The sequence below is a fragment of the Corvus moneduloides genome, chromosome 16, assembly GCF_009650955.1.
Source record: "Corvus moneduloides isolate bCorMon1 chromosome 16, bCorMon1.pri, whole genome shotgun sequence".
NCBI classification, from domain to species: domain Eukaryota; kingdom Metazoa; phylum Chordata; class Aves; order Passeriformes; family Corvidae; genus Corvus; species Corvus moneduloides.
In genome coordinates, this window is record NC_045491.1 from 1470761 (window position 1) to 1481147 (window position 10387).

A 10387-nucleotide genomic window follows, 5' to 3' on the forward strand; every position below is an offset into this window, starting at 1 on the left:
GGATTGGCTTGGGCTTGCTGGCCAATTTGAGAACTGGCAAGTTCCTAAGTGCCTCCTGTTGTCTGTGTGATGCAGTGAAAGGCAAGATTCAGCTGCAGAGTTTCTGAAGGGGGGTATTTGTTACGGCTACTTGGTGTTCAGGGCATCTTGTACTAGTCTCTGACTTTCTAGCCCTCAGGCAAATTAAATTGTTGGCTCTTGTCAGTGTCCCATAGCTCCCTCTGGCTGGGCTTGGTCTTGGGGACTATTTCAATTAACTTGCCTTGTGTCCTTAGAGCAACAGCTCACCCAGAAGATCAGGAAAAAATTCCTGATGTTAAACTATGTGAAAATACTACAAAATTCTCGCATAAGACCTCTTTGTGCAATAAAAGATTTTTTTTACACAAAATAGATGTCCTTTTCTATTAAAAAAAAGGCTACTGCCCTTGGTGACAGTTGTAGTGATAAGTGTGGCTGGTCCCTTCCCAAGTCAGCCAGCACTTCAGAGCAGCAATGGGACGAAGCAGCGAGAGCAGCCCTGAGGTTTGGATGAGACACTGAGTGCCTGCTTCTTCAACTTCTGCTCCTAGGCTGCTGTATTGGGGTTTGCACCCTGAACTTCCCCACCTTTTCAGTTTCACTTATGGGTATGTTGCCCTTACAGACTGGAAAAACTGTCTTTGTTTCCCCAGCCTGAAGGTGTGCAGCTCTGCTAAGGGACACTGAATCCAGTCAACATCATCCCTAGAAAGTTGCAGCTAGGGTCCATTGAACTTGTCTGTGTGTTTTTTCAAGGAGAAGCATCAAGATCAAAGTCTGAGAAAACCATTTGATCTTCCAGCTGTAAACAACTACTAAAAGAGCACACATGCTGTATTTAATTACCCTCCATTGAGGTGCTTGCATCCAAACTGACAGCTCATAGAGTTTCTTTTCTCCTTATTTGAAGCAAGGGGCAGTTACAGGGGATGGACATTGTGAGAAAAGGTGAGTGAAGAAGGTGGAAGAGTTGAACAAGTTTCACTCCCTGAGCCCTTTCTGTTTCCTGCTGGAGCTACTGGAATGCAGCTGGGACATTGGTCTTGCTTTGGGAGTGTATCCATGGGTGCTCACTCTCCCATTCCTGTACTCACCAGCTGCTCTCAGAAACATCCTCCAGAAAGCTCTTGTCTGTGAGTCCTTATTCTCAGAAGTCTTCTTTTATATGTGTCCTCCCAGCAGCAAAACTGATAGATGGCTAAACCTGAACAATTTTATAACTAATTATCAGAAAGACCTCACTTTGCTTCCCAAATACTTGAACAAGATGATGAGGTGACCTAATCACACCAGAACTGCAGGGTTTATAGTGAAGATGGAGTCAGGCTGGTCTAGTGGAGTATTTGTGTGTTGAACTATCACAACATCAATCCTGTCTCTAATTGAATTGCCTCTATTCTGAAGTTCATGTCTACTTTTGCATTTTAGAGCACCACCCAGGTGTCAAAATTCAGAAGGCACCAGTGGATTTCCTGGTCATTTGTGTGAATTATTGAGTCATTACTGTAATGAGAAGCAATTACCTGTTACCTTGGAAGGTCAATTCATTGGATAGCTGATCAAACTGGACTATTTCCAATGGCTAGGAGCATCAAAAAAAAAAAAAAAAAAAAAGGCAAGCAGGTAAAAATCCAAGACAACAAATGTCCTTATCTTTTTCATGAGGAGACCTGCTGGATTATTCACAGGGCATATATCAACCAAATTTACAAGATTTAAAGTTTGACAAATTCTGCCTCAGTGTCTGATACTCCTGAGAAGTAATAATAAGTAGTTGGGCTAAATTACATCCCTGGGAACTGAATTTTCTTCTTCATTCTCCCCTTTCCCAAGCTTCCTAGGTATGATTTTGTTCCAAAACAATGATGCATAGCCATGAAATGGCTTTGCCCTTTATCACTCCAGCATAGGAGAAGATAAACTGAACAGACCTGTTTATTCATTTTGGAGGAAAAACAAAATTAAAAGGCTTCTGTGTATTGTGGTAATGTAATTCCTAATCAATGACAGTGGGTTTAACAGAGATTTATGGGTTTTTAATTTGTAAGATTAATGACTACATAGATTGATTCTGTCAAAATGACAGTATCGTGGTCACGTACTTCATGGAGCAGATAGCGACCTCCTGCCAGACCCGTCCTTAAGGAAATGCAATTATCGCTGCCCGTTTTACAGTGCTTAACTTTTTTCTCTCAGTAAGTGACAACAGAAAGGGGTTTGGGCATGAATTAATCTTTCTAGCTGAACTGTTAACCCTTCGTGCCTAGCAGCTAGTTTCATTAACTCAATGCCTGCATACTGTTTTCTGGGGTGTCCCTGGCAAATGCAATAAAGCAGTGCCAGAGGTACCATCTGGAGGCTCTCTGGAGCACTCTGCTCCAGCAGCCGTGGCAGGATCAGATCTGCAGCGTGACTGTCTCACGTTGGGCTTCACCATTGCAGCAGTCACTGCCGGGGCACTTGGCAGCATGACTTTTCCAAAAGCACACAAAGCACAGCGGTGAGCTCCACAGCCTGCTGGGGGCAGGTAGGAAATGCAGGTGGGGGGATGGATATCTGCTCGTGGCTGTCCCCAGGACAGTGAAGCTATCACGGTGTCTGGTTAAGTGTCATCACACGGTTATCTGGTGGCCTGTGTCCCGAGAGCTGAGTGAGGTGCCAGGTCTGGGACATGGTCCAGGCTGAGAGCTGCCATCAGTGTCACTGCTCTGCTGCAGTGTCACATCTCTGGCTGAGATGTCCCATGCTTGCTTGCAGATCTCCCACCTCGTGCTGGGCTGCAGGACACACCAGCACAGTCTCTCCTCTGCACTTAAATGTTGTGCTTGTTCAGGACTTGCAATGTGGCTCTCCCCCACCTTCCCCCCAGGGGTTTCAAGGTGGTAGAAATGGGTAAAATGGATTAGCAGCCATCTAGGGAAAGTACACCCTGTCCTGGTCCCCTGGACTTTATAGCCCTGGCTCTCTTTCCACAGTTTGTGGCCTTCTGTCCATGTGTGACTTCTCTTAGTGTTTCATATTAGTCCTTCATGTGCATTCAGTGCAAAAAGTGTGGCATGAAGCTCTTGGCCTCTGCCTGTTAACAACCTGGTTTGAAGTGTGTTAGGGCCCTTTCCTCTGGAGCTGGCTGCTTGTCTCAGAGCTGAAGTCATTGCATAACAAGGCCAGCGTGATCTAAATTGCAGACCTGGATGTTGGTACACGTTCCCTGGAAATATGCAGATTTCTTGTTCCAGAATCCTTACACCATTGAAAAAAACCCAGCTTTTCCTCTACAATCAAGCTATGAAGTAAAGTGTCTTTGCAGCAGAAACTTGTCCCAAGTGACCAGATGTGGCACTGACAGCATTTGGTGCTATTGATGGAGTCACCTTCAGCTTGTTACAGCTTTGTGGGGTGACACTGGCTGTAGCACAGCTGTCCCTGCATGCAGGGTGTACATTGTTGTCCGTCCCCTGAGGGAGGCAGGGGTCTTCTGGAAATCATGCATTGGCTTGAAAGTGGCTCTTTGATGTAGGATCATCTATTTGCAGTAATCCTTCCAGCAGGTTTCTGCATAAATGCAGTTCTCAGAGCAAAGTATTTATTAAAAAAAAAAAATCCAGGCAGTGATCCTGAGGAGTATCCCCACATCCAGGAGAGCAGCTGTCTATCTTATCCCCAGGTCTAGAAGCAAATCTCTGTACCTGCTGAGTACAGCCAACCCTTAGCAGTGGCCCAGCTCATTACAAACTGTATCCACAAAGTGCTCGTGTGCCCACAGGTATTGGCGTGACCTTTGGCTGACTCTGCACTAACTCAGCCTTCAGCTCTTGCTTGTTTATTTACATCAAGGAAAAGTTGGGTTTAGGAACTGTAAAACTGAGGTGTCTTGGTGAGGACAGTGTGATTTGAAAGGCTCATCCAGATGAGCTGCTTCTGAAATATCATTTATTCTGATCGGCCGGTGCTCAGCTGGGAGCTCACCGGACATGAGCAGCTCACATTTCCGAGCCCTTGTGTGCTTGAGCTGTGTCACAGACCTCACCAGCGAGCATCCTGTGGCCAGGGGGAATGTGCTAGTGCTGCCTAAGGAGATGGGGCTTTGCAGGTGCAGGAAATGGCTTTGCCAGGAGGCGAGGTTGGGGTGGTGGCACTCCCACCCATCAGGAGGCTGCTATATGCCAGGCTGAGAACCCACAGCAACATTCATTTCTCCACCTGCTTCCCCATAATATGAGAGCTGTGTCAGAGGCTGCCAAGCTCTCACAGCCCACTGGAGTTGTGTGGAGCCAGCAGAGCTGTTTGCTGCAGAAGGCTGGTGTGGCTCCAGGTAAAAGTGGGAGCTCTGGGTGTACAAACCTGCTCTGAAGGACAAGGTCAGAACACCTGTAAGAATGCAAAAGCTGGATTTTCCCTGCCTGATACCTACTGCCATAAACTATTGACTAATGAGAAAAGGGTCAGTGTTCCTCCTTGTGACCCACTGCTCATTAGAGACATGGATGGGGAGGGAACACGCTGTGGTCCCGGTGTGGCTGTGGGTGGCTGTGTGCCTCGTGAGCCCAGAAGGATGTCTGATGGCCTCCTGGAGACAGGTCAGAACTAGCCATACACTGAGCTTTGCCCTTTAGAAAACTAAACAAAGGAAAGTAGAGCAAAATCTTTTAACTTGTATGAAGAAGTTTGTTTTACAAAAATCACTAGAAAATGTGTGCAATATAGAATTTAAATGCTCAGTCTCTCATGAGCATGAGGATGAGTTTTGTTGAATCCATTTAGTAGTCAATACTTTCATCTCCTGGAACATTTAAATCTTTTAAACCTGGCTCCAAAACCATGTGGAGCTGCTTGAGCTCTATCTTCACTCTGCTGTCTTGGAGTTTATCCCCAGCTCTGATGAGAGCAGAGCCCTGCAATTTCTTGGTGTTCACGAACCTGATCCTGGGTCTCTGCAGGTGAGTCGTGCGCTGCTGAAGGGGCACAGTGGGAATGCTGGTAAAGCAGCATGTTCTGCCACCTGGGGCTTTCTCACCCTGGTATCAATCAAACACCTCTCAAAGTGGGCAAGGCCGGGGATGACTCACCACAGAGAAGAATAACTTGTCCTCATACATCTCCCCAAGACTTTAGCAGAGTGGGGAAAAATGATGACAAACTCGGCTGTTAAAAACCTCACAAAGATATTGATATTTCTCCTTTGTTGCTCTACTGGGTGTAAGAGGATAACTAGCGCAGAGAGGCCTGAGTGGAGAAAGGTTTGGATTTGTTTAATGTGCTTTAGCAGCACTGATAAATTGTCACCTCTGCATTGCCTTTACCTGCTGGGTTGTGGCTGCATCCGTGCTTGGGGGTGCCTGCAGTGTGTCTGCTGGATGCAAGGCAGGAGCTGCACAGCCTGGCACATGTGGGGTGGTTACCGAACGAGTGTGAGGTTCTATTAAATGCTGCTGATGATGTCTGTGGTTGTACAGAGCCTGAGAATTAACGTGACAGTGTGCTCCTCTCACGAGGCAATGTCCTACACGGGCAGCCCCCTCTGCCTCGGGATGGGGCAGGGGAGGCTGTGCCTCAGGAGGGTCCCCCCCGCTGCCCAAATGCTGCCACTCAAAACCGATATAACCTGGAAGCAGCACCTTCCTCCGCAGCGGTGTTGTCTTACTCACTCTGGCCCTGATTAGGACAAGACTGAGGGTCGTGGGGCAGGTCTTGAAGGAGACATCCTCCTGTGTGGTCTGCAGCACCCACAGTGTCTGCAGGGGCCTCGCACAACCCCTCTGAGGAGGTGATCAGAGGAACTCCGCCTTTCTGCTGCTTTGTACTGGGGCTGGACTCCAGGAGATAAAGGGTCTTTTCCAACCTAAATGTTTTGGTGACTCTATAGTGATCTAACCCTTCTCTTGCTGCTTCCTGCATTCCTCCCTCCAGAGACCCGCTGATGCTCTTGATTATGATTCCTTTTGTTTACACTAATGTGCTCCTGTATGAGGTGACAGCCCCTGCCCTCTGCCCCTTGGATCCCCCTGTGCTGCTCCTCTGTTTGCCCCACTTTGATAATTCGAGTAGTTTAATTAAACTGCAGATTTCCTCCCTTCCCCGCTCGTTCTCCCCGCTGAGTCACCGGTGCAGCAGCTCACACTCCGTGTGGTGGCTCTGCATGTTAAGCAGCCTCTCCAGCCAGCCCGCAGATGTGCAGCCTTATCTTCCCCCCGAGCCCGCTCTCTTCAGCGCTCGCAGACACAAACACAGCGTGCTGTTCTCCTCCTCCTCCTCCTCCTCCTTTTCCTCCTCCTCCTCCTCGCTGCCCCCGGCCCGGGCTGCCAGCGCTGAATTGTCGGAGCCTCCCCGCACGCAGCTGCCGAGCTTTAGTGCTGCTGTTTGCTGGACTTTACACAAACGCACTCCTGGAAAAGGTCACACCAGTGCAAGATCGGCTTAAATGAAAATTGGTTTATTATGCATGTGGCTCTTCCTGCAGGCAGCTGATTAAGCAGCCAGCTGTGGCCAGATGTCTGCTGGAGATTCTTCGGGATGCAGCTTCAAAAGATGGTTTGGAGGCCGTGCAGTTGTGCCTGTTGGTTGGCTCAGCCAGACTGGGGGTGCTTTTTGTCACAGCTGGGTACATTACACCCCCTCAGAGCACACAGGGCTGCTCGTTGTGCTCACCGCTGCTGTGTGGGGGGAGGATGCACCTCTGGTTCACTTGGAGCTGTGCTGGCACTGAGGGGGACCCATTCCAAATGCTTTTATCTATCAGGATAGTTCTTGGTTCCCTTTACTTTGTGCTTTTCTAATCGGAGTCAGCTTTAATCTGTAAAGCAGTCTTCCACTAATTTTTCCCTACACAACCTCTATTAATACTGGTGATAAATAACAACAGATGCTGTTTTAAAGTGACTATCTGATCAGATTGGGAAGATGTAGATAACGTGATTCATTTGACATCTACAGTTTAAAATCAAGATAGTAGCATCTTCTGGTCTTGGTTTCTGCACTCCTGGGCTCTGTATAGTGCTCTCTGGTTTAGGGATAAGGGGTTGCTTATAGCAGCACCTCCCCAAACTTCCCCACTTTCCCCTCCATGCAAACTTGCTGTGTAGCAAACCCGTGCAGTGTCCGTGCCAGGCAGCAGCTGGACAGAGGGACACGGTGTGGAGAGGCCCTGCAGCCCTGCCTGTCTGTGAGCAGGGAAGGGGCTGTGAGAGGGGCTGCTGGGCTGTGTGGGTGGCAGGAGGAGGATGGGAGGGCAGGTGACCATTTTTGAGCCCAGAGAGAGCAGAAGCTCCTGGAGGAGCTGGAGCATGTTGCACCCCATGGTTCAACATCACAAACATGAACTTCTTGTCTTAAACACTAGCAAAGCAATTATCCAACATCATCTGACCTGTTCAAGATGCACAGCAAGAGACAGGGGGTTGGGTTTTTTCTGTCTAAATTGGCCCCAGCAATAAAGTTTAAAAGAGGAGGTAATACAAATGATTCCTCTGCTCCTGTGTTACTGGGCATAGTTATCCCTTCCTTAAAACTGCCTGCAGTTCAATTAGGTTGGTTTGTCTGAAACTTGTAAGTAGATAAAAGAAAGAAAAAGGAGAAAAAACTATTTTTCTTCATTAAGGGATATGGGGGAGAGGGGAGACCTATAAAAAAAAACACCGAAGAAATCCAGGGCAATGGAGCTCTGCTAAAAACCTTTTGAGTAATGTTTGTTAAAATGCACAATTTGTTTGGCTGCAGCCCTGTGTGATTTTACCCCAATACCTGAGATGTGTACTAGTCATAGGCTGATGGATTTCCTCCTGAACACATCATCTCAGATTTGGACTTCTACTCACACTTTTATTCTAGAAATGTAGCAATGCCAGAGGTCTGTACCTGCAGGACAGAAACTCGTGAGAGCTCAATCCAGCAGAATCAGTCACATTTACAAAGATGACTGTGACAAATGACTAGGAAGGTACTGCTGGATGCCACTGCCCATCACCAGGCTCGTGGTGATATTTAATTCACAAGGCTGAATGTCTCCAATCCCGTTGTTGGAAAGTCTGGCTGTCCTGAGGCTGGGCTGCAAATTCCGTCACAAAATCCAGGAGGGAAAAGTCTTGACTGTTTAAATTCTTTGCCCTTTTCCAAGGGGGCAGGGTGGCTGGTGGAGGCAGGGCTCATTGCCCTCATTTGTGTGATGTATGACTTGGGACCATGGCACGTGTCACCTCTGCTGCACTTCGGGCACTTTCAGCGGCCGAGATGAATTTCTCTCTGCTGGCTGGGAGGAGTGGCTGGTGGGGAGCTGTCTACATGGCAGTCATCTTCATGTCATGAGGGGAATCCCAGCTGCCAGGCAGATCTGCAGGGACAGCGAGGGGCCTGGGCACTCCTGCTGTGGATGGGCTGCCTCACTGTCCTGTGACACTGCAAGGGTGGGAGAAACGATGCTTTAGAGCACCAGAAGCTGATCCCTCCTTTGCTGCTTTTTGTTTGGAGATGTGAAGGCCACTATTCCTCTGCAGGGCTGTGCCCATCCCTGGGGGTCGCTGCCCCATTTGGAGCCAGGTTCCAGCAGCAGAACCCATCCTGGGGTCTCTCTCCGTGCCATGGCAAGGACAGCATCCCAGTGTGCCTCTTTCAGTTCCACATTACTGCCTTTCCCACGACCCCTTTCCTAGGCTAACCTGCACCTGCTGGACCTGCTGGAGCACAGGCTCTGCCTGGACACCACGTCCCTGCAGAATCCTCAGACCAGGGGCTGTTTCATTATGCTGCTGTACAGCACGAGCCACGCTGAGCCGGGCTCAGCTGAAGGTCTTCAGTATGTTCTGTTACAGCAAATCAATCTGTAAGACTGTAATATTCAATATCATACTTTTGCCTGCAGCTCCTCTTGTCCATTTAGTCTGCTAGAAGGTGCAGAGTGGGAGAAACAGGTGGAGCAGCATTTCTAGCCTGTTGGTAAGGCAGGAAAACATGAGCTTTTAATATTTTTCGACACCATTTTGTAATTGTAATAAATATTTATGTGTATTTGGTTCACTGTAGGAAGCTAGCAGTAAATTCATTTTTGATGCCTATTTATTACAAAAGGCTGGAGCCTTTCAACCCCCTTGGTGTGTCTGGCAACTCCCGGGAATTAATTGCATGCTGTCAGAAAGGCAGATCCTGCAAAGCCAGCCCCAGCCTGCTAAGAGTGGGATTATTATTTAATTGTTCAGGACTGTATGAGGCTGCTTTTTAAAATTTTACTCTTCCTGGTGGGCTTAAAGAGGATTTTAAAGAACTGAAAGCTGAGGCAGAAGCTGGTGTGAGTTCAGAGGGGGTGTGTAAAGAGTGGTCCCACCTGCAGCACCCACAGTGAGAGCTGCTGAGGGAATTGTGGCTTGCTGCAGGAATTGCTCTGAGTGGCTGCTGGCTCTCATGGTTCTTATGCTGCCCCTCAGCATGAGATGGGATGAATGGACACCTCTGCTGTCCTTTGAGCTGAGTTAGGGACCTGCCAGCTCCAAGGAAGCACGGTCCCAACGTACTCTGCCACCTGCCTCATCTCATAATTCTGTCCATGAACCCACCAGGCTCCATTTAAAACCAGCAGGGAGATCTGGGCTGCTAGCAAGGCTTTTGCTGAGCCTCCCTGCTTTGGTAGTGAGAATGTCTTCTAACTTCCAGGACAAATTTACCTGAGGAAAATTCATAACCTCTTATTGTTATTCCAGCTCAGTTTCATCAAGTTTTTCTGCACTGCTTTTTATCCCTTTATATACATGTGCATCTAGCACATGAAGTCTTATAAAATGCAATTAATACTGTGCTGTATCGTTAGAAGTGTCTGTGATTACATTCTGGGATTTTTTCTCAGCTGCTTTCTGTTGGTGACTCATTGTCATTCAAGCCCAGCTGGCACAACTGGGTTCTTAGTTGTTTCTGACTGCTGAGGTTTTATAGCAGATGTATTGTTACAGGCAGACAAGTGGAGAACCTTGTGTTTATTACTACTGAATTCATCCCATTTTTATCACTGCAATCTGCAAGGTCATCTGATTCTTACATGAAATACCTGTCCTTCAGTCCTCTGCCAGCAGTATAATTCCTTTTTTAATAACTTCATCAGTACTTCTCATGCCACAGCTGTTAATGAAAGTATCAAGACAGGCAGACCCCAGGCTCCTTCCTTAAGGAATAACTCTGATAAGCTCCACCAAGTCTGACATTGCCCCTTTCTGCAGTGCCCCTTTCCCCTCATTTGTCTCTTTGAAGCTGTATTTTAAAACCTGCTCCCAAGCCTTTCACAGCAGGGAAATCTGACAAGCATTGCCTGCGTGGTCCTTGCAGTGTGCTTAACCCTAGAGTGTTTGATCTCTCAGACACTGGACTTTTCTGGTCAGGTTCTTCTCTATTC